Here is a 27,757-nt window from a genome sequence, read left to right as displayed (position 1 = left end):
ATAACAGAATAGAATGGGCATCTACTAGAAATAGCTAGCCTTACCTTAAGGACCCTGCTGTAGGTATAAAGGTCCAGGTCAGATGTAACATGAAACTATGGTTTCTTGCTACAAGCATGAGTTGGCAGACTCCCCCTCCCCTTCCAAGAAGGATCTTATTGGGGTTTGATAACTTGGTTTGTTAATCCTGGGCAATACTGGAAACTGTGATTTAAAACAAACCAGGAACAGAGGGTTTAAATCTTCTCTCCTCTAGGCAAAGGATATAGGGACAAATGTGAGCCCAAAGCTTGGGCCAGCTCATGCTTGTAACAGCAAATCATGTGTTACATTTTGATCAGCCATACATTAAAACGGTCAATTATTCCGAATTGCCTTGGACAGTCCAAAAGTGTCATTGTTTTTGTCTAAGAAACATTTGAAATCTGCCCTAGATGCCCAGTGTTGAGAATTTAAAATGTCCTTGTAACTGCAAAACCTTAGCAGCTTGTATTGAAGGATGGAGTCTAAAATATAAAAAAATATAAATAAATGAATGAATATGTAAATAAAGTGTAGATTTGAAATGCTTGTATCAAAAAGACTAAGGAGTCAGAAAAGGAAGAGGAGTTATTTGCACATGCCCCAAAAGTACCATCCTGAAAAGGTAGTCCAGAGAATGTGTAGTGAGCCTGTATGAAGAAATTTTACTAATGCTTTGTTCTGTGATCACTATGGGATTGATTGTGTGGTCAAACACTTCATTTACTAAATATTTAAATTTCTAAAGAAATCAAGAACCGTTAGAATGCTATCTGTAGCCTTCTCAAAGTACCAAAAATAGTTTAAAAACCATTTGTGCAATTAAACCCATCTTAGTTTTCAAGATATATACCAGCCTTCCCCTGTGTGGTGCCCTCAGGGCATTTTCAGCTACAGCTTCCATCATCTCTGATCATTGTCTATGCTGTCTAGAGCTGATGGGAGTTATAGTTCATATCATCCGGAGACCAGTAGGTTGGAGAAGACAATATACAGTGTAGGCCAGCAGTGGGGAAGCTTTGTCAGCCTGAGGGCAGCATTCCCTTATGGAGATGGGAAACTTCTGGGAATAACATCCAAGTGGTGGGTGGGGCAGCCAGAGACAAAATTGGGCAAAGCAACAGATGTGACTTTTACGTTTCTACAGTCAGCTACATTCCAGTCATGCAAAAGCCATCCCAGATCTTTCCATCCAGACAAGCAAGAGAGATCATCATAGTTCAAGGATGCATTCCAGCCAGGCAAAAGCACCTGAGGATGGAATACAGCAGGGCCAGTGAGGGGTATAGCTTGGTGAGAGGGGGGACATGGCCTAACAAGGTGCCATGGCCTGACGGCCATATTTGCTCCTCAGACATGAGCTTCCACATCCCTGGCATATTTAGATATGTGTATGCAGGTGGTTTTTTTAATGCAGTAATTTAGAAGCCAAGCTCATAACGGCTGTTTCAGGGAGACTTTTGATAAGATTTAAATGATTGAAGTTCAAATATTGCTGGAACTAGGGTTGCCAGGTTCATGGCCTGAGACTGGTCCTGTATCTTTAGGAGAAGAGAACGTCAGCCAAGTGCAGGTGTTTTTGCAACACTATAATGGGAAACCCCCCAAGGTGGAATTCTCCCTTTCTCCTGCACAACTTTTAAAGATGCAGAAGACCTCTTGGTTGCCATGCCCAGCCTCCAAGAGGTCTTCTGTATTTTTAAAAGTTGTGCAGGGGAAAGAGAGAATTTCACCTTGTGGTTTTTCCCATTACAGGGTTGCAAGAACACCTGCACTTGGCTGACTTTCTCTTTTCCTAAAGATACAGGATCAGTCTCAGGCCCTGACCCTGGCAACCCTACAGTGGTGGTATTGGAAAGCAGATGCAATGCTGTCCACTCATATCTGCAAAAAGTATTGGTGACTGAGCTGCATAAATTACCATTGGTACTGTAACAGAGCAAGCCCATACATGTCTACTCAGAAGCAAGCCCCACTGAGTTGGATGAGACTTGCTCCCAGGTAAGTAGGCATAGGGTTGTAGCCTTAGTTATTTGTGATTACAACTTAGGTAACACAACAAATAAAGCTAGATAGATTTCCTGCTTCATTTTTGTGAAAGTAAATCAGAAATATATAGTAACAAGTTATTCACTGCAGGTATTTCATGCACTAAACAGCATTATGGATATAATAGCAGGGGCTGGTGTGGGGGGCACAGAGCCAGGTGCTGTCCTCCTGACACCACCAACACTGCATGGCTGGGGCACAGCAGGGCCACTATGAGTTCAGGGCTGTTAGCAAAACCACCAGTGGAGCCAATGCCGCATTCCTGTCAGTGCATTTGTACAGCCCTGACCTCACTGCCAATCAGCCCATCCTCATCCAAGTAAACTGTAGGGATGCCAGTAATGGGAGGGCAGTTCAGCAACTCTGCCCCAACCAGTTCAGCTGCTACTGGGCTACTGCTTATGAGTTTGTAATGTTTGGATAAAACAATGCAATTGATCACTGATGTGTTTGCTGCCTTGGGCTCCTTTGGGAGTTAGGGTGGGATACAATGTAAATAAATAAATAAATAAATATTACCTTCTCATTGGTAGCAAGTTTTGGTTCTGATTTCTAAAAAGGAGCATCTAGCTGTTACCAGAAGTTGCTTTCCCTTTTAGGAATATGCAGCAATATATTGTTGGATTTGAATAGAGAGGACATTTAAACTGCGTTCAGCCTCTCTTTCCAATGGCGTCCTGCTGCTTTGGACCACAGCATCTTCCTAGGAGCTAAAATATCTTCTTTGCTTTCTTCCTTCACTTTCATTTGTGTGGAAAAACACTCAGATCTTATTAAACACTCTTGTTCTACTATACCTGTTTTACCAGAACAGGGTATACATACAAATACAATGTAGAGCCATATACTAGCTGCAACACAACTTCTGCAGACTGTTAAGAAGCACTGGAAGCTGTGCTTAGTGTTGGTTATGCACATCTTTTCAGCATAATACTTGAAGCATCCTGAAATGTTATGTGATATATGGCTCATGTACATACATCTCTCAAGTCATCCTCATCATCATTGCCCCTTGCTTTTCATCACCATCCCACTGCGCCATCCTCCCCTAGTATTTCTGATTCTGTTGAATTACATCCACAGTCCTATGATCAATTACCTGAAAGACTCCTTGTATACAATGTATCTTACATATAAGCAAACATGCATAGGATCTGATTGTACACCAGATTACTTGGGTGCTCTCTGTAGTCCCAGTAACCTTCTGCAATTCTAAGCAGGTACAAAGCAGAATTCTTAAGCATGAAAATCAAGTTACTAATGCTGAGTTCTTCTTGAGGTCAACAACACAGGATTACTTTGATTTGACAAACAAGGGTATGTCTTTATTTCAACAACCAAGTAAAACAAAAGAATGGGGCTATTTCCCCAGAATATAAACATGTTCTTTCCGCCTGTCTTCAGTTCTGAGTGGACAAATCACTATCAGATAGTCCTTTAGCAGGTCTTTCCTTCTTCTCCAAGACACTGCAGGTTGAGAATGCAGGAGAGCAAAGTTTTTCTATTTGGCCATAGCTGCTTGACTTCTTCAGTCACCAAATGTGTGGAGAGCAGAATTTTAAGCACCAGCAGAAAGCAACAATTGCCAGGAAAGCCTGTTGAACACTCTGGAGATTTCTAGTAGGGTTGTGCAGAGGATTCAAGAAAATTCTGAACCAGAGTGCTTCAGAGGATTTCTGGACTTGTTCGAGGCAAAGCAAAATCTGTTCAAGGTGTTCTGAACCAAAGTGGACAGCCCCCCAAAGAACTTTGCAGTGCCTTGGCAATTCAGACATAAACTCCTCCAGAATGCTGCTGATAGGTGTCTGTAAAAGCCAAATTAATGTATTTAATTTTGCCTTACAAGGGTTAGGGGGAAAGGAGAGGAAATGCCAGGGTGGGGAGAGGAGGGAAAGTTTGTTGTGACTGAGAGGTCGCACTTGTAATCAAAGGGAATGATCTTACCTAGGCAGAGCAATCCAAGTCATGGGAAGCCGGTGGAGAGGAGGAGCAGCAGAGGAGGCGCCAGTGGAAAGCTCCATTCAGGAGCCATCAGCCTTGCTGAACACAGGTGCCGTGGGGAGCTGCGTGCGGGAGCCAGAAGGGAAGAGCTGGCTCCCACAAATAGCACTACCAGGGAGTAAGCATTCCCCACTGACTTGCAGTTCAATTGTTTTCCTCCACCAGCCTTTTTGCCAGCAGAATTTCAATGTGAATAGGGACCCAGGGGAACACTCCAAGGGGGACTTAGAGGCTGCGTAAATCCCCCCCTCGCAGCTCCTCCGCCATGCCCCCAGAACATCCCATTTTTTGGGTTACTGCCAGTATCTGACAGTTCTCCATCCATCAGGCTGGCCATCCCTGCTGGACCCCTGTAGCACTGGCAGGCTCCCAGTGCTGCAGTGGCTCAGCCAGAATGGGGAGGTTGCTGGTGGAGCCCACTACAGCCCAGCAGCACTGAGAGCCTGCCAGCTTAGCCGGGGGTCTCCCACACCCAACTCCCCCAGCCAGGTGTAAACTCAAGTTGGATTGCTGCCTTGGTCTCTGATAGGGGTGGATCACATTGTTTTATACAGGGTTTCGAAAAGATTAAATTCCTTAAGTGGTCCTACGTAGAAGAAGAGAGGACAGTACTTCCTTAGAGGGATTGGATTCCACTTTAACTAACCTGGGACCCTCCAGATGACCTATATATAAGGGTAACAGGAAGGTGTGTAAACATCCCACAAGTAAATCAGGGTGAATGCAGGATAAGCACTCATTGTCAAATAGCTGCCCTGCAGACAAATGACAATGAATGCTCAATAAAGACCGGCCATAATCTAACCTCCACCTAAGCTTTGTGCAATCAAATCAGGATGAATGCTCATTCCACACTTTTCAATGCATTTCTCTGTCACTTTTCAAAACCACAAAAAGTCTGTCTCGCTGTGTATATTTAAGTGGATTTATTATGCTATAGTGACAGAGCCTTTTAATCAACTTTAATTGTGCAAACCTAAAGTTCCAGTATGTCACTGAATCCATTCTGCAAATTACTGACAGTTTGGAGACACCCTGAGACTTGGCTCTTCAGTCCTGGTGGGAGGAAGGGACCAGACCTGGTGACTCCCTGCAGCTCCTGACATGAGGTGCCTACGATTATGGCTTTTTCAAAGTCCCAGAAAAAAAAAACCCTCAAATGGCCTGGTAAATAATAGACTGGGGAGAGTTTTTATCAAAAGCTTTATGAAGACTCCCATTAGATTTGCCAGATGTCAGAATTTGACCCAGACTATTTAGGCTTCTACCACTTTTCCATACCATGTGAATTAGAAGTTACTGTCAAGGTTTGTGTCTAAGGACACCTAGTGAACCTGTTCTCCAGTGTTATTTGCAAAAAGCCATTTAGTTGTAATTTGGTCAGAACACAAGGCAAACTCCAATGATGGGGGGTGGAAAGGGTGGGGGGAAGGGCACAGATATATTATTCACATGCTAACCGAATCTGAAATGAAAATACATTGAACATTTAACAGGCTGTCAAAAATGTACTTGGTCTCATGGCAGGGGGAGAGATAAGGATTTTTTTTTTTAATATGCCCCAGACAAACACAGCCCAATATCACATCAGCAAAGTAAGCCGCAAACTCAGAACAATGTTTAGTTGGTTTTTCCCCCCTCTGGACAAATATCATCACTTTGAGTAGGTCAAGGAAGCCAAAGAAGATCTGCTTAGAGGCAGTGGGCATGTGTAATGCCAGCAAGCAGCTGCTGTTCATGACCTGTGTTTATATAGCCACTTGAAATAAACAAGAATAACAAGTGGAAGACCACAAACGTGTATGGAAAGGTTCATTCTAAATTCAGGACTCTTCTCATCTCTTTCTACCAACAGCACGCATGCTCATGGAAAACTTTATTCTACTGAAGCAGAAGGCACATCCAGAGGGGGTGCTACCATGAAGTGAGATGAAATAGGCTATGGCAAATTTTGGGTGCAATTCATGTGTAACAACCAGCAACTTGCAATAACTGCAACAGGAAAAGAAAACCACCCTCTCTCCAGCTGTTCAGTACATTTTCCACTCAGATTTTTGCCTGAGACTCACTGGCCACACTAAGGACTATTACTGCATTATGCCCTGCAGAAGAGAGTTGTACCAAAAAAATTAGTGGTGCATTGAGCAAGTCTGAATTTCCACATATTTAAGAGCTAGAGCACAAAGGCTTTTCATATTGTGCTGGAGTAGGCAGACTTCAGATTTTCAGGATCTATTGCGTTTTTAACTAGAAACCTGACAGCCACCAACCACAGCCTGGTACAAAAGAAATACAGTTAGAATTAATGCATTTTCAGCCCAGGAATTTCTTTGGAGTACCAGAACTGAACTAAATTCACAGTTCTCCCACACAAAAAAGCCACTACCCCTGGTTACCCCAAGCTTTCTTCATTTAGGCTGTAATCCAAACCCATGATTTGCTACAATGGAGGGGGTGTAGATGAGCTGGAGGTCTCCCAAAATAGTTCCACCAGCCTCCAGCTGTGGAGTGATGCCTGCATCACTCCTCCTGCCCAGACCTCCCTGTCTTGCTTGCTGAAAGTACAGGTGGCTGGGATTCCCACTGGCAGTAGCCTGTGGAAAGCCCCCAAATGGAGTGTTCCAGAATCAGGGAGGGGCTGAGCGAGCTCTCGATCCATTGGATCTTGAGTTGGCCCAGCTGCTGTCACTTGATGGCATCAGGCCCAATTTAGGCCTGACTGTTTTGCCCTCTGTGGTCTCCCCTGCCTGGTATGAGAGGCAGGGTCACAGATGAGGCAATGGCTATGCTGCTCCATTATGCCCTACTGCTGTCTGGCTGAGGTAGGACTGCTATATTAAACAGTATAATTTAGGGTGGGGAAATCATTTTGTTGCTGCTATTATAAAGTAATGGGGCATCAGAAATCCTTGCCAATCTACGGTAAATCACTCAGTGATCCATTAGTAGATCCAGATCTACTTTCTGCCCACCCCAGATAGAGAGGCCCTCATATTTTAACCTCACACATCTGGCAACAATGATCTTTCTATTTGTTTTCCTCCTTTTCTCCACGGACATCATGGGAAGTCTCGTTCTGAGTTTTGTACGTAGGACAAATGTCTAAACACAAGCATGTGAGTATACCTCAGTATGAGGTTATCATAAAACATGTTGGGTCAGGTTCAGACTTTACCTTCCAAGAATTGAAGGCCTCCTTCTGTTCATGGAAGGTGTCTGATCCAGTGTAGAGATCTCTCTGCAGAAGAAGTGGGAGACAACTTTTGCTGATCTCCTCCCCCATCCTCTGTCACCACTGCCCACAATATGATGGAGTTTCACCAAGCATCTGGAATGCTGTAGGAGGTGGTGCAGGGGGAGGAGAATTACCAAACGTTGAAGCATCCCCTAATCAAACCTATATATTGTTTGTATTGTCTAAAGAGCATTTAATTGTGCATTAATATTATATTTCAGTGTAAGATTTTTTCTGTATTGTATTGCCTTGCTTCCAATTCTCAACCCGCATACTCATAGTAATCTCTACAGTAATTTACAGAAGTCTCATCATCAGAGTCTCCTAGCTTCTTATACAACTGAGAATGGGTTCAGCCAGCTGACATTCTTAATATGGCTTTTCCTGTTAACACCTGTTATGCAACCAAGTGATGTGTAACTCTAATAGATAAAGTTGCAAGTTGATATAAATATGAAATACATGTTCAATTCTGGGATGAAAAAGTCTCTCTCGCATGCACAACAAAGCCCAGCCTCATTTTCTTAATGGAAGGTACACAAGAAAGAGAATCCCCAGTCCATCAAAGATATCTATTCGCATGGGGTTTTATGCACCTGTTTTCTAGGCAACAGCAAATGCTTACTACGGTGGAAGCTACATCACACAATACATATGCTGCTTCTGACATTCATAACACCTCTTTAAGGAAACACATGGCCCCATATGTCCTAGGAACTTGTTTGCATTTTGCAATGCTGGAAGGCAAAATACGTTCCATGATAAATGTTGTCTTACTCTTTGTATGTGAAGAAAAATCGGGCTGTTCATCTTTATTGTCAGTATTTAAAGACTCTGGTGCTTCCTGTTCTCCCTATCTAGGTATATTGGGGAGGGAGGGAGAGGGAGAGAAGAGAACATCAGAAGGGCAAAGTAGGAATGGTATACGAAAATAAAAATCCTAGATCAAAGTGCCAGAAGTAAATCTAAACATCCATAGGATATATGGAAGTAAATCTTTAAACAGGCTACTTTTGCTCTGAGTGTGTTTTCCCCATGGTTTGACTCAGTCAGCCAGGTTTGCCTCTGTTGCAGTTGGAATAAAGGTTGCTGTTCCAATAAGACAGATGGATGAGACTTCCAGTCTGCAGGTCAAACATGGCTAGGGTTGTCAAGTTCAGGGCCTGATCCTGTATCTTTAGGAGAAGAGAAAGTCAGCCAAGTGCAGGTGTTCTTACAACACTGTAATGGGAAAAGCCACAAGGTGGAATTCTCCCTTCCCCCTGCACAACTTTTAAAGATACAGAAGACCTCTTGGAGGCTGGGCCTGGCAACCAAGAGGTCTTCTGTATCTTTCAAAGTTGTGCAGGGGGAAGGGAGAATTCCACCTTGTGGTTTTTCCCATTACAGTATTGTAAGAACACTGCACTTGGCCGACATTCTCTTCTCCTAAAGATACAGGATCAGTCTCAGGCCCTGAGCATGGCAACCCTAAACATGGCCTACCAGGCCTCTCCATTTGGTCTGCGAGACCATTTTGGGGAGGCCACACCCACCTGCCCTACACCTGATGTTATACATGATACCTCAGAGGGGTTGATGGTATTTGATTCTTGATTCCCCATTTGTACCTCCTACCCCCTGCTGGTGCCAGTAGAGGAAGCAAGAACAAGAAGCTCTTGCATCGTAAAACTGAGGTGCTGTCATTGCTGCTAGTGCTGGCAGGGGCTGAAGGAAGGCCTTATCAGCCAATGTAAACAATTCTGACAGGTGCCGAGTGTCCACCAGTCAACCCAGGAGTTGGCTGTCTGTTGGTGAGATGTCAGAGGCAGTAAAGGAACTGGAGCCAGGTACCCCCGTTAGGACATTTAAATCTGTGGATCCTACCAAAAGAAGGTCAAAGGAGAGAGATGAGGAGTAGAGAGAAGTAACGGGATGGGAGACAAGTGATCCCAGTGGGGAAGGCTTCCCAGTCACGGGAAACATGGCAAGTGACAGCGGGAACTTGGCAGGGGAAAAAAGTTGATGAGGGAAGCAGAGGCTGGTTTTTCAAAGAAACATGCAGAAGAACCCAAACTAGACTGGGGTGTAAGAAAGAGAGATCCTCCCAGCAAACTTTCTTCCAGTCTGCAGCTGCATTGCAATTGCTTTTAAAGATGTTTTTAAAAGGTTTTCTTTTTAAGATGTTTTTTATTGTTTTATTGCTTGTTGTTTGCCACCGTGGGCTCCTCTGGGAGGAAGGCAGGCTCAAGGTGGTGTACATAGTTCTCCCTCTCCCCATTTTATCCTTGCAACAACCCTGTGAGGTAAATTAGGTTGAGAGATAATGACTGGCCCAAGGTCACCCAGCAAGTTTCCTGGCTGAGTAAGGATTTGAACCTGGATCTTCACAGCTACACAGTGTGGGGAGAGGCTACCTATGCGATCCACTGGAGTCTAGAGCCCAGACCCACAAACGTTGGGCTCATCCAGACAACTGCAAAATGTGTGACACGCCCACTATATGTGTTCATTATTTTTCGGTCGTCCAAATGACGTCTCGCGCTGTTATGCATTTTCGCGGGTTAAATCCGCTCCTTGCAATACCGGCAAAAATGCGATTTGCTGTTTAAAATCGGGAATCATCTGCTGTGCCTTCAGGAGTTAGGATGCAATACCACGGACTTTACAGCTGATGGGCGGTTCTTGGGCGTTTCCCCTTGCCCCTTCTCCTCATTCCAGCCAATCACGTATCTGCACTTTTGCACATGTGCAAGAATAAGCCCGGGAAAATTGAACCAATCATCGCAATGGTGGGGTGTTGGAGGGGTGTCTGCAACTACTATGCAGATGCATTTTATTTTTTGCCAGCCTGAAAACTGGGCGGCCGCTCTGGGTGAGATCTGCAATGCACAGCAAGCAAGAAAGGGGGTGGTGGTCGGTTTCAGCCTGCCTCCGAAAGCCTTGTCAATTTCATTCTAGTGCTGGGGTTTTGCTTCAAATCAGAAAAGCATCCATTGGGTTAAGTGTAATATCGCAAATACAAACAAGAAAAGGGCTTCTGGTCAGTTTCAAGCCTGCTCCGGAAAGCTTTGTCAATTTCATTTTCCATGGGAAGGAAAGGGAGAAGGAGGGGGTTGCTTTTTTGGAGAAATAAGTGCAATTGCCAGTGTGTGTATCTCCTTAAATATCAATAAAGGCAGAAAAGCATACATTCATTTAAGCATAATATCGCAAATACAAACAAGGCAGGCGTGAAACTGACCGGCAGCCTTTCCTTCCGAGGCGAGAACTCCTTTACAGCCATGTTGTGGTTCGTTGCAAAGGGGGAGAGGAGTATACGTAATTTTTTAGCTGACCAATTGGTTGATAGGGGGAGGTTTTAGAGGCGGAGCTTGGAAAAAGTGAAAAGAATGTAGGGGTCTTACCGCTGCGTGTGTGTGTGCAACAAAAGCATTTTTTTTAATTGGGAAAGAGCAAACTAAAAGGCAAAGTGAGGACTATCAGATGACAAACCGAATATGGAAACCGTGGATTATCCCGCTCCGTTTGGATAAGCCCTTACTCAGCTTCTAATCATCCTGGAAATTCAAGCCAGACTACAGGTGTACTTTCTTCCAAAATGAGATCCAGAAGGTGATTCCTGCCTTCATCTCCCTTGGAAGGAGGACCTCTCCTTTATGCTAAATTCATTGGTGAATAGAATTTTTAACTGGGGAGTGATAAAGTATTTCCCCCTTAACATAAATAGGCATGTTCATGTTGGATTCTGTTGTGTCCAAATCATGAGGGTCTAGGATTTGAGGTGCCTCATCCCCTGGAACCGATGGCATCTACTAAAATGTCTAGTTTCTTTTGAAAGGCCACTTTATAGAGCAATGCAATGACTTTCTCAATGTCGGCTCCATTTTTGAGCACATTAGAAAAATGGAACAAGCAAAAATTGTGTAAACCAATATTTACTGGGAAATCTTCACAGCCCTGCTTGGGAATCTTCTCACTAAAAATCTATTTTGTTGGTCAAAATTAGTCCTCCAAGGAAGTGCGTCAAGCTTAAAACATGCTAGAAATGTTTGAATTTTGAATAAATGTTAGTTTGTACAGTTGTGGGGTTCTCCCACCTTGTACTGATATCATGCTTCCATGTCGCCTAAACAATTTCATTTCTGACACTATGAGATCATTCTCTTTGGGTAGAGGAAAAAACCATGAAAAATCCTCTGTGCTCAGAAACTACCCTGATGTGGGTTCTCCTTATCCTTGCCCCAACTCTCTAATATGTTCTGTTGTGCTCAAAAGACCTGGCCCTAGGGTACCATTTATTTTAAAAAAAAAAGTCTGAGAAAAACGCAGTTCCCACATTTCATTTGGAATTGTGATTCATGAGCAGACATCTTTTAGTTTAACCGCGCACTTGACGTGATTGTATTATTCATTAAACATCCATGAATAGAGTCCTTTATGTCTTATTTTATTGTCAGCAGGACAAATATTTTATTACATAATAGGGTAGTGTGTCCTGGGTGCTATTTAATTTCCTTTGAAAACTGGGTGAAGTTTTCAGTGCCTTCAGCTACAAAAGGAAAGGGGAGGGGAAGAGTTTTCCTCCAGGTGCTCTTTAAAATAGTATTTATTGTTATTACATCATGTCTATTAAATGTGCATATTAATTTCCTCTATGAACTCTATAAACAGAACTACTGGCAAATTACTTAGTCATTGCTCTGAACGGTGAGGTTTATGAATGGGAGAATGGCATAATTAAAAAAAAAAAAAAGCCACAACTAAGGTTGATTCTCTAAGGAAGAAGAGTTCTGCAACTTTGCCAAGGCAGCATACACTGTTCCATCACCTTGAAGCCAACTTTGTTTAATTTATGCTTTTTAAAAGTAAAAAATCAGAAACAATATGGTAAATGGTTATAGAAACCTGGCACTGGACATAGATAATTGTTTGTCCAGAAGCATCTGATCAGGTCATATAGCACAAACCAAATGAAAGAGTGGAAAAAAACACATAAACAATTTTTGTTTTGCTATTGGATGCTACAAGAGCTTTCCAGGAAATATTGTTTCTTTGCTGCCTTGAAATTCTTAATACCAAAGCCAAGTAAAATTTCTGAAAATTATTTTTGTAATGTTTACTCAGTGAGATCATTTTTTTTTGTCCTGATGAAATACAGGTGCAAAGACTAAACATAGTGGTCCCAATGGTCCTATTTTCCAACAATTTTCCCTCCCAGTAGATTTAGCAGCAATAGCAAACTCAGCCAGCCAACTATTGGGGGGGGGGGAAGCTGAGAGGGAACCAACCTGCAAAAATATAGAAATCTTCCTGTTCCATATTTTTTAAAAAAAACAAAAACAAAAACTTGTCATATTTTATTTTCAAAGCCCAGTTTCAACCACAATGCAGGAATCATCTGCGTCCTAAGTGAGGCAGCAGACTTGAAGAACCATTGTCAATGTATTTGCCAGTGTCAGTTCACAGACCAGATGGTAAAAATGCCTGATTTTAATAGGGCTAGGAGGAAGCTCTCTTGTGCTCAAAAGAAAGGAGGCAGCACCCTCTAGCACCAAGACTTTGCTACCACTCTGGTGTTAGCAACTGCCAAACACACATCAAGAGCGATAAAAGCCCTTCCTAAGGATTTTAAGACCCCACTTTTTTTCCATTGCCAAAAAGGAAAGATTTTCCAGTTCTTAATTCAATCACACATCCAACTGGCAACCTTACGTATCAAAACAGGAATCCAGGGAAGCTGCTCAAGGATGCAGATCAACAGAAGCTAATTAGCATTTAGTCACAGCCATCCTTAACTGATTGGCAGAACAGCTGTGGGGACCAAACAAAACATGCTGAGTTGCATATTTGTAAGGCCACCTGCCACTTGGCAGAAGCCAAAACAGGGTGAACTACCATTTTATAGTAACTCAGCACCAACCTTCGTTCTGAAGCAATTCTGAACAGACGTATTTGGCTAAGTGTATAATTAGTCCTTGTTTCACCTGGCACACAGTTCAACAATAGACTGTACAGCCTGCCGTACCTGTTAGTTTGACATGATGATGTCTTAATTGAGATTGACAACCTGCTAAAGTGGCACTTCAGTACAGGCAGGATCAACCCCTTCTGAAGCAAGGCACTTTTATGCTGCACATGTATCACAGCCATTCAGAATTAAGCAACTATATGTTAACAGGTTCTTTTTGATGCATAGTGAAAAACTTGTTCTCAGAAAACACTGTTGGGGACTCATGTGCATAACTAGGTAGCAATACCAACAATTAAAAATGTCAGGAAGCAAGGAATGATTCGAAAGAATTGGGATCTAGAAAGATGTGCTGGGAGAGGCAGATAGAAAAAAATCACCTTTTTGGATTCTATGGGGTTATGATGGCCTAGCAAAATTTAATAGAGACTATAATAATAATATACAGTCCAAGAGAGATAAGGTATGTCTGGATGTTGGGCTGCATACACACTTACCCATTTGTAACATCAAATGTATTTTTGTCTCAATATGGAATCATTCATTCTCTCTCTCAACATGCTGCTTTTAACCTAGATTGATTATAGATCTTGCCATCTGACAGTGTATGTGACTGATTTGTGTTTGAAACCCCTCCCCTTGCTATCTTGGTATGTGTCTACCCACAGTGACATTGGGCAGGTGTGGATACACTACACCCTCCCCTTGGGACCACCTACATCTGTTTTGAAATGGACACACTGCAAGGTAAGACAGACTCAATCTGCAATGAACTTTGATTCTCAAAATGAAATCAGTTTGCCAAGAAGTGCTTTTCAGGGGCAAAAAATATGCAATAGATCTAGACTGTGCGTGGATTAGGTAGAGAAAGAAAAAGAATTCCTTTTTTTTTTTTTAATAATTTTTATTCAAATTTTTCAAAAAACAAACAAAACAAAGTCAAAAAAACATAACAATACAACAACAAAAAATAAAAATAAAATAGTTGACTTCCGATTTGTCGCAGATCAGCTATAAGTATATAATATACATCAAACCTGTCCCTTAATGTATACATACAGAATCCCTTTTCTCCATAGGCTGTCTTAATTAATCGTCAAATCCCAGTATCATCATTTTATTTTGATCTTTCAACAAAAAGTCTAAGAGAGGCTTCCATTCCTTAAGAAATGTATCTGTCGATTTTTCTCTAAGTAGACATGTCAATTTATCCATTTCTACTAAGTCCATTAATTTCAATAGCCGTTCTTCCATTGTTGGTGTTGATTCCATTTTCCACTTTTGTGCATATAATAATCTTGCTGCCGTAATCATATATAATATTATTCTTCCATATTTCTTTTCTATTTGTTTATCCATAAAACCCAATAAAAAAAATTCTGGTTTTGACTGAATATTTATCTTTAGAATTTTTTGCATCTTCCTACCTATCTGTGCCCAAAATGATTTTGCCTTTTTACACAGCCACCACATATGATAAAATGATCCTTCTTGTTGTTTACATTTCCAACAAACATTAGAAACATTACTATACATTTTTGACAACTTTTCTGGAGTCATGTACCAACGGTACATCATTTTATAAAAATTTTCTTTAAGATTATAGCATAGTGTAAATTTCAAGCCTTTTTTCCACATATTTTCCCATTGATCCATTTGTATGTTATAACCAAAATTTTTTGCCCACTTTACCATACACTCTTTTACTTGTTCTTCCTCCATATCCATTTTCAGTAAGAGTTTATACATTTTCGCAATTATATTTTCATCATTTGTACACAATCCTATTTCAAAATCAGATTTACTTATTTCAAACCCATACATTTTCTTGTCCATTTTATATCTTTCTAACAATTGTAAATAGGCAAACCATTGAAAACTATATCCTTCCTTTGTCAGTTGTTCTCTCTCTTTCATTATATATTCTCCATGTACGTTTTCTAATAGTTCTTGATAAGTTAACCATTTCTCTTTTCCAGCCATTTCTCTTCTGTAAAACGCTTCTTGACTTGAGACACATAATGGTATTTTCGAATAAAACCTTGGTTTATATCTATTCCATATTTTCAACAGAGGACGTCTTATAAAATGATTGTTAAAGTCTACATTTACTTTTACTTTATCATACCATAGATATCCATGCCATCCCCACTTCAAATTATGGCCCTCCAAATCCAATAGTCTTTTATTCCTCAATAAGATCCATTCCTTTATCCAGACTAGACAGCAGGCAGCAAAATAAAGTCTCAGATTTGGTAATCCCAGTCCTCCTCTTTCTTTGGCATCTTGTAGTAGTTTAAATTTAACTCTTGGTTTTTTTCCTTGCCATACAAATTTAGAGATATCTTTTTGCCATTGTTTAAAAGGTAAATCAGAGGATATTACAGGTATTGTTTGAAACAAAAACATCATTCTCGGTAATACATTCATTTTTATCACAGATATTCTACCCATTAATGACAATTGTAGTTTATCCCATCTTAGCAAATCTTTCTTAATCTCTGTCCATAATTTTTCATAATTATTATGAAACAACTTTGAGTTTTTATTTGTCATAATGATACCTAAATATTTCAACTTTTTCTCTATTGTAAAATCTGTCTTGTCCATTAACTCTTTCTGTTCCCTTAAAGTTAAATTTTTCACCAACATCTTTGTTTTTTGATTGTTGATCTTAAATCCTGCTAACGGTCCAAATTCTTTTAATTTGTCCATCAATACATTAATTCCTTCCAAAGGGTTTTCTAGTACAATTATCAAATCATCAGCAAATGCTCTCAATTTATATTCTTCTTTTTTTATCTTTAATCCCGAAATTCTTTTATCTTGCCTTATATCTCTAAGCAGCACTTCTAAGACCAGAATAAATAAAAGGGGAGATAAAGGACATCCCTGTCTTGTACCCTTTTGTATTTCACATGAATCCGTTAAATCTCCGTTAACAATTATCTGAGCCTTCTGAGATGTATAAATCGATCTAATCCATTTTATAAAATTGTCTCCAAAATCCATTTGCTCCAAAACCTGAAACATAAATTTCCAATTCAAATTATCAAATGCTTTTTCAGCATCTAAAAAAATCAAAGCTGCTTGTTTATCATTTCGTTGTTCTAAATATTCCAACTCATTCAAGACATTCCTGACGTTGTCACGTAATTGTCTTTTAGGTAAAAACCCTGATTGATCTTCCTGAATAAATTGTTGCAATATTATTTTCAATCTTTCTGCCAAGATCATTGTAAAAATTTTATAGTCATTATTCAATAGAGATATTGGTCGATAATTTTTTGTTTTAGTTAGATCTTGCTCCTCTTTAGGTATTAATGTTATATTAGCATTTTTCCAACTATCCGGTATCTTTCCCTCTTGCAGAATAAAATTCATTGTAGACTGTAAAGGTAGCAAGAGTTCTTCCTCCAAACATTTATAATACATTGCAGATAACCCATCTGGTCCTGGTGCCTTTCCTAATTTAATTTTGTTTATAGCTTCAGATATCTCTCTTGACGTAATAGGGCCATTAATAGCTTGTCTCTGAAAATCTGTAATTTTAGGCAAATTCTGTTTAGATATATACTCTTCTATTTTTTCAGATGGAATTTCCTGACATTTGTACAATGTTGAATAATATTGATGAAAAATCTTTTTGATTTTTACATTATCTGTCAACGTCTCATCTCCTTCTTGTATCTTTAAAATAATATTTTTTTGACGTTCTTTTCTTAATTTATATGCTAACCATTTCCCAGGTTTATTTGCAAATTCAAAAGTCCTTTGTTTAGCAAAATTTAGTTTTCGAGAAAGAAAAAGAATTCCGTCTCCATTGAATAAAATGTCATGTGCACACAGCCAAAATCTCTAAACCAGAGACCTGGCTCATCCACAATTTTCATCCTAAATTTTCAGGTTGTGCATCAGCCACAAAATTTGACTTGTATCTGCATCTGTACCTTTCAGAAGCAGCCCGATCTGTTTTGGAACCACTCTATGTCTTTCTAATTCAACTAGTTATTCGAGACCAAATTAGATTTGTCATAAACAAAGCCCTGTTTCCTCTCTATTCACAATAATGGAGAATCTAAAAAATGATAGAATTTTTCCCCTTTTAACAGAAGATGACATTTGCAGGCATATCAGCCCCTACAGATTGGATTAAGCCTGACCAATTGTAGGCAGATATATCCAGGGGTTTTCATGCAGGGCATCTTTAAAGTTTGATGTCTTTAAAAAAACAAAAAGTCTCTTTTGTTTTCTGCCATAATTAGATGTTATTTCCAGGCATGGTCACCCCTTTTGAGAAGATTAAACCTGCTTAATTTCAGACTGATAACTGCAGTTGTTCTCCCACAAGGGCAGACAATAGTACAACAGGAATTATGGGTAGTAATGGTGGAAAAAAGAGCATGGATCCCCAGGAAAGACTGGGGTGGAGAAAATTTCACCTCCGCTGCAAGTTACTCTAAGGATTGCTGGTGGTAGCTTCTGCCCACACTACAGATTCTTGGGTATAAAGCCTCTTCTCCCTGGGAGAAAGAGACATTTACTTGCATAACGGAAGAGAATGAAAAAATAGCATAGATCCCCAGGGTCCTATTACCCCAAGGATCATTGTTTGAGGGTGGGTTTCTGCCTCCTTTCACTGATTTTTGGGGACAGCCTTTTCTCCCTGGGACAGATCTCTCCTTTGACTTACATAGGAGAAGGCACAGATCCGCATGAAAAGTAAAGAGTTTCTGTGCACAAAATCAGTGTGTGGAATGCCCTATAATTCATGGTTATTTAATGTCTATCAAACTGAAATATAATCCCATCTCTCTATCTCCTTCTCACTTGAGCTCAAGGCATTTCCCTAGTCAGCTTGATTTCACTTTTTAAGCAGCAGCAGCAGCAACAACAACAATACAGATGTTGGCTTTTCTGTATATGGCTTTTGATGACTAGATCTGGACTGTTCCAGGGACTGGATAGCAGACCATGAAGGAGCTGTTCCCTCTATTTTTCAGATCGCCTATGTTCAGATTCCGCAAAAGTATCTATTATCAATGAAAGGCTAGAGGACACACCTGTCAGGAAGCCAGACCAGAACTCTGTTGTCTCTCATAAACAAGAACAGAGCAGCAACAGGAAACTCCTGACTCATCCAGATACAACTAAGTCTAGAGCTATCTAGTGACCAACCTGTGTAATGACACCATCCTCTTTTTCTTGACGTCACTTTTTCAAAAAGCTGACTGTGACTGTGTTTATAAACAAGAAAACAGCCTTTGCTGAAAAATAAAGGTGACTGAGCTGTGTTTGGATTAAGATCCAAATTAGACACAATGTGGAAATCTGTGAACAGCGTATGGCTTACCCACAAAGGGCCAATAGCAGCCTCAGGGTGGATTTAAATTGGGGGAAATCATGCAGGAGCTGAGAATTACATGCTGTAGCCCTAAAACTGCTATTAAATGTGATGTGGCAGGTCAGGAAACAGGATCTCCAGTGATTTCCTCTTTTCATTTTAAAGCAGCTGCTAGGTGTGATTCGGATTGGGGTTACAGTAGACCCTCCTTTTCTGTACAGGCGAAGCATTGCAGGACAAACTAAAGCAGAATAACGCCACCCCTAATGCACTATTATTGTTTCAAGAGCATGTTGCAGAATACACCTGCAATACACCACCACTGTAGGGGCTGTAACTTAACAATCACTGTGACCTTGTCTGGCCTTAAGGATCCTTAATTTACAAACCAAAACAGCGCACACCAGCAGTGGATTTTCTGTTACTGGCACTTTTTTCTACTGTATAATACATTTCAGATATGAATCCCATTATCAGCAGCTTCTTCATCAGGATTTGGTCTGATTTTGTAGAGGCAGTGAACTGGCAATATGAGGGCTGAGTTGGAATGGAAGACACTGTGGCAATTAACTTAAGTGGGTCCACCATACAGCATTTTATTTAACCACTTAAAGAGCGTTAGTCTTATTATTCTAGTCTGCAAAATGAAAAGACTAATCTTTGGAATGATCTTAATGAATGTAAACCCAGTTATTAGCAGCAGTAAACAAGAATCCATTTACTCATAACTTGTCATATCAGTGTAATAAATTAGCCAGGAACACATTACCATTTGACCATTTAACAATGCGGGAGAACAGAAAATTCAAACCTCTCAGGGACCATGTGAAGCCTGTTGGCAGTTTAACAGACATTTGGAGATGGAAAGACATAGATCAACCTTTCTCAGTACAGTCTTGATAACTCTTTTTCCAGCGTGCATCAAAACACTGCTGCCCAAAGACTAATGAGTTCCAGATTTGTTTATCTTTGGTGGCTCAGGCAGATTCACAAGCCTCCTGACCCCACTTTTCAGAGGTCATGTGGTACTATTGTAAAACAGCAGAAGCAGGAATGTATCTCTTAAGTTGATGAATACATAAATGAGGTATTTTAGAAAGTAACTAGAGGCCTGCAACTAATATTTGGTCTTGTAAATTGGCGTCTCCCAATCAAATAATAAGTGGACTGTAGGAGAGAATCTCTTTCCTTCAATGTATGGTAACACCACCCATCTCTTTTGGATGCTTCCTTGATTTCATTTTTCATCTCGAGATCTCCCTGAGCATTTTGATGAGGGGGACGATAGAATGTCCCCAGTGTTAAATTGCTCTTGGGGCCCAGTATCACCATCCACAATGATTCTGTGGTGAAGTCTGCCTCTTTTGGGGTTTCTAGATTGCTGGATTCAATGCTCCCTTTCACATATAGAGCAGCACCGCCTCCAATATGTCCTTCCCTGTCCTTCCAATATAGTTTATATCCAGGGATAACCATGTCCCACTGGTTTTCTCTGTTCCACCAGTTTTCCATTGTGCTCACTACACCAATAAGACCAAGCACTCCAGTTCTCCCAACTTGGCTCGGAGGCTTCTAGCAATAGCATATAGGCACTTGGTTATAGTGTCTCTCTTCAAGTGTCTTTGGCACTTGTCTTTTGGCCTGTGGTACTTTGGCCTCTCTGAATTGCTATGCTGTGCCCCTGCATTCACAAAACCTATTTCTAGGCCTACCCCATTAAAATTTTCATCATTTTTTTGGTCTTCATCCTAGGGGGGAGATTTGATCCAAACTCCTCAGCTCCTGTCAGCTTTTCCCTCTCAATCAGTTTAAAACCTGCTCTTTTGAAAGTGCCAGCAGTCTGATTTCATCCTGGTTCAAGAAGAGCCCATCCCTTTTGTATTGGCCCGGCTCATCCCAAAATGATCACAGGGCCTAACAAATCCAACCCCTTCCTCCTGACGCCATTGTCTCATCCACGCATTTAGACTACAAAGCTGCACCTGCCTAGCTGGCTCTGCGCAATTCAGAGAAAGCTACCTTGGAGGTCCTGGCTTTCAGCATCCTACCTAGCAAGCTAAATTTTGCTTCCAGTACCTCATATCTACATTTCCCCCTGTCATTGCTGCTAATGTGCACCACAACCACTCAGTCCTCCCCAGCACTATCTACCAGGCCATCTAGGTGATGGAAGACACCCACAACTTTTGTGCCAGGCCAGGAAATCACCCTGCGGTCTGCATGCCAATCACACACCCCACTATTTAAGTTCCTAGCAGGAGAATGCAGGATGGCACACCTGCCTATTATTGCTCCCTTGTCTCCCAGTGGATTGAATTCAGTGAAGTTATTGGGGAAGTGAAACAACTTATATTCATGCAATGGAATGTCCCCTCTTCCTCTCTTCCTCCCATGCACCCCACACCTCAAATCTGCTTTGGAGGATTGGGGGGATTCTCAGAGCTGAATTGGGAGGGGTGTTGCCTGGGAACGTGGAGGGAGGAAAGGAAGGGGAAGTTCTGTTGCATGAGCAAAAGTCATTCTGCTCACACAGTGACTTTCACTGGATACCAGCCAGTATCACTCCAGACATATCAGAGCCTGACTCATCAGAGGATGGCAGGATGAATATTTGTGGCCACATCTGCCAGCCTTCTACTGCTCCCTACTCATATTGTACTCCATTGCTATGGCAGTTCTGTTGATTAGCTCAAGCTGTATGATTGCTGGGGATGCTGTGATGCTGCCTTCATCCTGCTTCCACTTTGGCTTTGGCATTGTTGTTTTTGTAGTCTTCCTTGGTATACATTGGATTGCTCCTCTCTTCCACAGTCAGAAGCCTTGATGTAGCAGCAGCCATTTTACTCCAACCATAGGATTGTTAATTGATTAGAATATCCTTCTCTTCCACTTCAATTCCACTGTTTTAAAAAAATATAGATCCATGGGTATGTTTGTTTCAAAGCTGCTTAATTTTGATTATTCCTGTTCTGTATTCCTAGCTCACACAGTCCCATGAGCCGTTTCACATACCACTAAAAACCCTCACCATCCATCCCCCAATTACCATTACCCATAAACATTTCATCCTTGAAAACAGTCCAGTGTTTTCTTCAACAGCCCTCACTGCATTCTATGCATTTGAATGTCTTTCCTTTGCTGCATTGACTCAATGGAGATTGATGATTTATATTCAGCTTTGCCCCAGTTCCACTACTGTGTGCTCCTTCCTCATTGCTTCAACAAAGCCCCCTTTATAAAAGTTAATCACTTTCTGTATAAGCAATTCCATACTAGTTTATATTCTGTTGTTAATGGGGAGTGATGCTCTGAAAGTTGGTATCCATTGCAACAGCAGGTGTTGAGACAGAGGAGCAGGAAACAAAAGCATTTACTGCATGAAAAAGCCTAATAATAGACAATTTATTCACCTGGCTCAGGCTGTATTTGCATTTGAGATGAGTTCATTGTTATTTGGCAATCAGCTTATTGTGGGTCCCAGAGGAAGTACACGAAAAATCCAAGTTGTGGCAATAAGGTTTTGCTGATATTAGAGTTACATTATATGGGATAGAAGTGAAAAGCTCCATTCTGGTTTAAATACTTCATTCACTGGTAAAACTTTCATGGGGTTTGAAAGAGGCTTTAGGACTCTTTGAAAAATGTGGAAATATTCTAGGGTGGTAGTTAGGGGAATAATCAGTGAAGATTGAATCACACCATCATATCTTGCAAGAATGTGCACAAAGTACATCTGAGATCTCACTTTAGAGTTTGGGAAGCTATCCAGTACAGTTTTGTACTTTGAAGCAAAATATGAATTGGCTAAGTATATGGTGATTAGACAAGCAAACTCTTGATAAAAAGCAAATGAAATCAATACATTCTAAATGGAGTCATTAATCATGAGGTTCACACACTTCTAAGTGTGGGATCTACCGGAGGAATGCAGTTACCACAGTTATTTATTTTATTTTTAGGATTTTTACCTTTTCTTTCCAAAAAGAGACTCGAACTAGCTGATAAAAGCCATAAAATCAACATACAATGAACACAGACAATCTGGTGAGAACAAGTATCAGAGCACCAAGAAATAGTCATAGAACCATAAGTATCTAGGACTGTCTTTGAATTTATTTATTTAAATTATTTTTACCCCAGCCTTTGGCCAAAAAAAAGGGTTACAAACATAAATAATAAGATAGTTTCTTCCTGCCCTCAGATATAACACAAAAGGAGGGAGGATTGGCAGGGAGGGTGGTTGGGGAAGTAAACTCAGGCATTGGTTCTGAATTGCAAAGTTCTTGTGACAACCTGCTGGACAGGAAAGGAATAGAAGCCATCTATTTCTGGACTCTTAGCTGAGCTGATGGAGAGGCCCTATATAGCCTGATGGAATTGGCAGCTAAATGATGACAGCTGACGGCAGAGCCTGATGAAACTAGTCTTTGAGCAGAGCCATTGATCCCTCTGCTAACAGCCAGTTCAAAAGCTGCAGTTAGTTCAGAACACGACAGCTAGACTGAGACTGGGTATTATGACCAATCCATTTCCAGGCCCAAGTCAGTTTTGACCTTTAAACCCTTATGGCTTATCACTTCATGTGTGAAGGGCTATAGAGTGGAATGGAAATAAACTTTGCTCAACAAGCTTTGCCTAATGGTTTAAGCAGGCCTAAATGTCTATTTTGAGGGCAGAAATGTCTCAAGTCTGGACTCTGGAATGTAGGAAGCAGAAATGTTGACAAGGTCTTAGTCAAGCTAAGACAAAGCACTAGTGTGAAAAAGACAGAATATTTATTACTCCATGCAGCCAGCAGCACTGAGTCGCCCTGTGCCCTTGAAATGCTTAAATTCTTCTTAAAAACAAAAACTGTTTCTGCAGGAGTAGGGATGGGGAAATTCAGTTCTCATTTAAAGCAAACTTGGGCTTATTTACACAGGGATTTACTGTGTCTGGTGCTATTTGCATCTCCTTTTAATTTGCATGGTTCACATGATGTTACTGGCAAACAGAAGCTATCACACAGTTTTTCCTCTGGTAATCCATACTAACACAATCCTCCGATAATCCGAAAAGGGAAGGAAAAAAACATTGTATCATCTTGAAGACACTGTGCTCTGATGCTTTTAGGTGGGTGTGTCAATTGTTCCCCTTTCCATGCCCACTCCCTCCTCCTCCCTTCATTCATTTCATTTCCTGTAAGCTGAAGAGAAACTTCTGCTGCTTTCTCCCATTCTGCAAGGCCTTTTTATGTTGCTGCAAATGGTGCCTTTATTTTCTCCCCCCCCTAACTTGTGCATAAAAGCATAACACTTCTCAAACAAAGATTTGTATTTTAGCTGTATTGTACCAGTGAAAATACAAATAATCCCACTTCTGGGTTGTTTTATTTTTAAATGAAACTTATTGATAGAACAAACTGAGCATGCTCGGTTGCCAGGTAACCAGAGGGAGTGGAAATGTTAAATTAGAGGGTGTGGTCTGTAGGAAACTGTGTGATTGATGCTCCCCTCAAGTGTGACTAGAAAACACCGTGTTTGCAGCTGGCATTGAGTTCTTACTGTGGAAGGTGCAAACAGAAAACGGAGGTAAAAGCAGCACCTTTAGCACTAAGTTATGCTCCCATGTGGATAAGCACTTTATCTAATTTGCACTTTCCAAAACAAAACACAAACCAAAACATAGCCATCCGTTAAAAAAATTGATATACTAGGGTAGAGTGTACACAAATGCATATATGATTAAAAATAACATATAAAATGTATTACATATGGGAAACTGCTTTGAAAAAATGTGTGTATTAAGCAAAATTGCACTACAATTTGCATATGATGAGAAACGCACACTAAAATGCTAAAGAATTTTAAAGAAACTTTTAAAGAAACAATTTGCAAACTGATATGGAAATGGGGAGAACTAAATGTAAGACTGGAAAAAGGAGGGGAAAAGGCACAACATTTGGGGCATCCAAGGGGGTGATCAAAACGAGATGACATCTCAGTGCTAACTTCTTTACTTCGATTCGTTTTATTTTATTGCTGAGCTCCAATTTTGCTAGTAGATTTTTTGCTTGTTCTGAGCCTTTTGAAGCTCTGCATGCCCTTTTGCCTTCCATGGAGCATATCTCTCCAATTTTTGAAGCTGCTCTTGGCCATTTTTTTTTCTGAGCCATCCATTTTGGGCCTGAATATGTGGTTTGTGAACAGCTTTGAATTGATGCAGTTTTTTTTATAGAGTCCCCCCTCCTCATCAAAATCCTTTTTATTCCTTGTGAGACTCAGACTCCACTATTCCAATTTTAAACATTTTCCATCTATTTTTAACTAAACTTATTTCCCATTTTGGATCCTACACACTACACACCATTTCGGATCCTACACACGGGATGCTGGATTCATTTTTCTAAACTGTCTTTCTGATCACACTTGTTTCTTGGATCCCTGTTTGGACAGGTAATGCCCTCATACTTAAGTTAAATTGCTACGTGGTTGGGAATTTAGTAAGCTTTTTGACTAGTTACGACTGGTGAAAGTTTTAGTAGGATGCAATTTAGAAGTTAATAACAGAAATGCTTTCCTGCTAACTGTTTCATTAATTATTTTTATTTGACAATTATTAATTTCACATATTTAAAAAACAACAATTATTTATTTCAGTTAATTTTTGTGGTGTAAATTGTTGGTATCTTTATATCTCCATTGTATTATCTTGTCTTTTAGATTAAATTTATATTTATTCTGTATTTACAGTTGATATTTTCATTAGGGGTGTAGATAGACCCTCCTAATCCTCCCCATGGCTCCAATCTGGGGGCAGGGCATCAGGCCAACCCACCCTGAGTTGACACGGGACCACCTGCACTGGATTGGCACCACTCCCAAAAAAGATATTGGGGCAGGGCTAACTTTTAATTAGGGTAAGAAAACCACCCTAATCAAATATATAGCTGAGAGGGGTGAGAGGGAAGGAAATGTTGCATCTCCTTCCTCCCCTCCCAACTGACAGCCAGGTCAATTCTGCATAGAATTGCTTCCTCTGCTTATCAGCTGTTGAGTCAAGGGAACAATCCTGTGGATCTGGGATGCTGTTTTGCAAAAAAACCCCCACAAAACACCCCACAGTCCACAAGATCACTCCCTTGGCTCAACAGCTGTTGAATGGAGGCACTGATCCTGCAGAGTGCTGCTTTGAAAGTGGCTTTCCTTCAGGAAACACTCCTGAACACTTGCACCCGCACCCCTGATAATTCATGTTGTGTACTAGAAACATCCTCTTTCTCTGTGTAATCCAAGAACATGGTAAATTGGTTCAAGGGAACCATGTAACCTATATATAGCTTTATATAGTTAAGGATGCTGGCCCCAAGTCAGATTATCTTTGGACATGACCATCAATATTTAAATATGTTCCCCTGTTCTTTCCCCACCGTTTATTAGGATACATTATCCAAGAAAATTAAAACATTTCTTGTAAAAAAGTACTGATATTTCTATTGGGATAGAGGGTATGATACCATCTTGTCATTACTGTGAAAGTGATTCCCCTTAGTGTTGTTGGTGACATTGCTTGAATGGCTTCCATTGCTGAATTGGAGGAGGGATATACAGCATAATTGTAACTTGGGGCAAATAATTCTTGAGATAAACAGTTTGCATGTTGGAGAGCCAAAATATATTGTTCATGGCTCCCATCCTGCTTTGACATCCACACTCTACTGAAACCAATGGTTTTGCTGCCTGCTTCACTGTAGTCTTGAATCCAATTAAATATTTTAATATTGGATACCAGCTTTCTAGTCCTTTCCTTTTTATTTCTGTACATGGGCTATTTAGAATTCATAGCCTCTGTCTCTAAACAAGTTTTTATATTAAAGATTAGTAGATTAAATTTCCAGTCTTTCCTTCATATCCAGTTTCACAGAATTTATTGCATCTGTATGATATGAGCAGCTTTTGAATGTTGTTTTTAACAGCTGATGCCCAACTACTTCACTATACTCCTTGTTTATGATGGCGGGAAAGGTCACTGGTTTTACATAATCAATAAGTGTGTTTATCTGTTCTTCCTTTCCAAAATGTTCAGAATAGAGAAAGTCAGCTTGGACTGCTGGCATAACTTCTTAAAGAAACTTTTACAAAAGCATTTTCTGCCATTTTTTTTCATCCTTCAATTCATTAATGATCAGTCTCCAAACAATATATTCCAAGCCTTTTGGATTCTTACCTTTGAAACCTGATACTGGAATTCTCACAATCCTTAATGCTTATAGCTTTCTCACCATGTACAGAAATGCATTCCCATTAATCAAAAGAAAAGCTGAGTAAAGTGGTACAAGCGGCAGTCTTTTTCAAGCAAATTAAAAGGCAGAATCATTAAATGGCAGTTCTGCTAAACATCTTCTAATGGAAGGTGTAATGGGGCACACTACACAGCATTGGGTGACTTTGCCAAAAATGTGACACCGAGCGACACAATAAGTGAATGTATAAATAGTTATTGTTCAGAAGGGGTAGTCATAAATCACCAAGCTAGCCATAGGACATTTTTTTTTTTTGGTGAGGCTTCAAATGTGATCAACCTTTAGTAATAATATTAGTAAGAGCAACACTCCCTTTTCTACTTGCATTAAAATGAGGCATAAATGGAGAACATGCCACCCCCACCCCCCAAATTATATGATATGAGAAACCTGAAACTCAGCAGTAAACTTTATACCAGAAAGCAGAATTTGCAGACAGGAGAGAATTTTTGAGGAGTATAAGCAACTATTTTGTTGATCTAAGAAGCTATTAATCATAAAACATTTAAGAATCTGTGAGATTTATTTATTTATTTTATTCAATTTCTATACCGCCCACAGCCAACGGCTGTCTGGGCAGTGTACAACATAAACATAAAAATACAGTAATATAATAAAATCACATAGTAAATACAAACATACCACAAAAATTCCCCAGAGCTAAAAACATATTACACAATTTAAATTTAGAAAACCAGAATGTGCTAAATATGCTAAAATATGCTAAAATATGTTAAAATGCCTAGGAAAAGAGGAAGGTTTTAACCTGGCGCCGAAAGGATAACAAAGTTGGCGCCAGGCGCGTCTTGTCGGAGAAACTATTCCATAGTTCGGGGGCCACCACTGAGAAGGCCCTATTTCTTGTTGTCATCCTCC

The 27,757-nt window shown here is 40.4% G+C and overlaps 1 long non-coding RNA gene across 1 annotated transcript; it reads left to right on the top strand.

Annotated features, from left to right (window-relative positions):
• The first annotated feature begins 6,827 nt into the window (after positions 1-6,827).
• Positions 6,828-18,424, top strand: LOC133386740 (uncharacterized). The gene is made up of 3 exons (XR_009763260.1): positions 6,828-6,893; positions 13,925-14,003; positions 18,260-18,424. It is a non-coding gene; the product is annotated as an uncharacterized LOC133386740 (long non-coding RNA).
• The last annotated feature ends 9,333 nt before the right edge of the window (positions 18,425-27,757 follow it).

Source organism: Rhineura floridana, chromosome 6 (assembly GCF_030035675.1).
Source record: "Rhineura floridana isolate rRhiFlo1 chromosome 6, rRhiFlo1.hap2, whole genome shotgun sequence".
Taxonomy (NCBI): domain Eukaryota; kingdom Metazoa; phylum Chordata; class Lepidosauria; order Squamata; family Rhineuridae; genus Rhineura; species Rhineura floridana.
The sequence above is the reverse complement of the archived record's forward strand: the minus strand, read 5'-3'. Positions and strand labels throughout refer to the sequence as shown.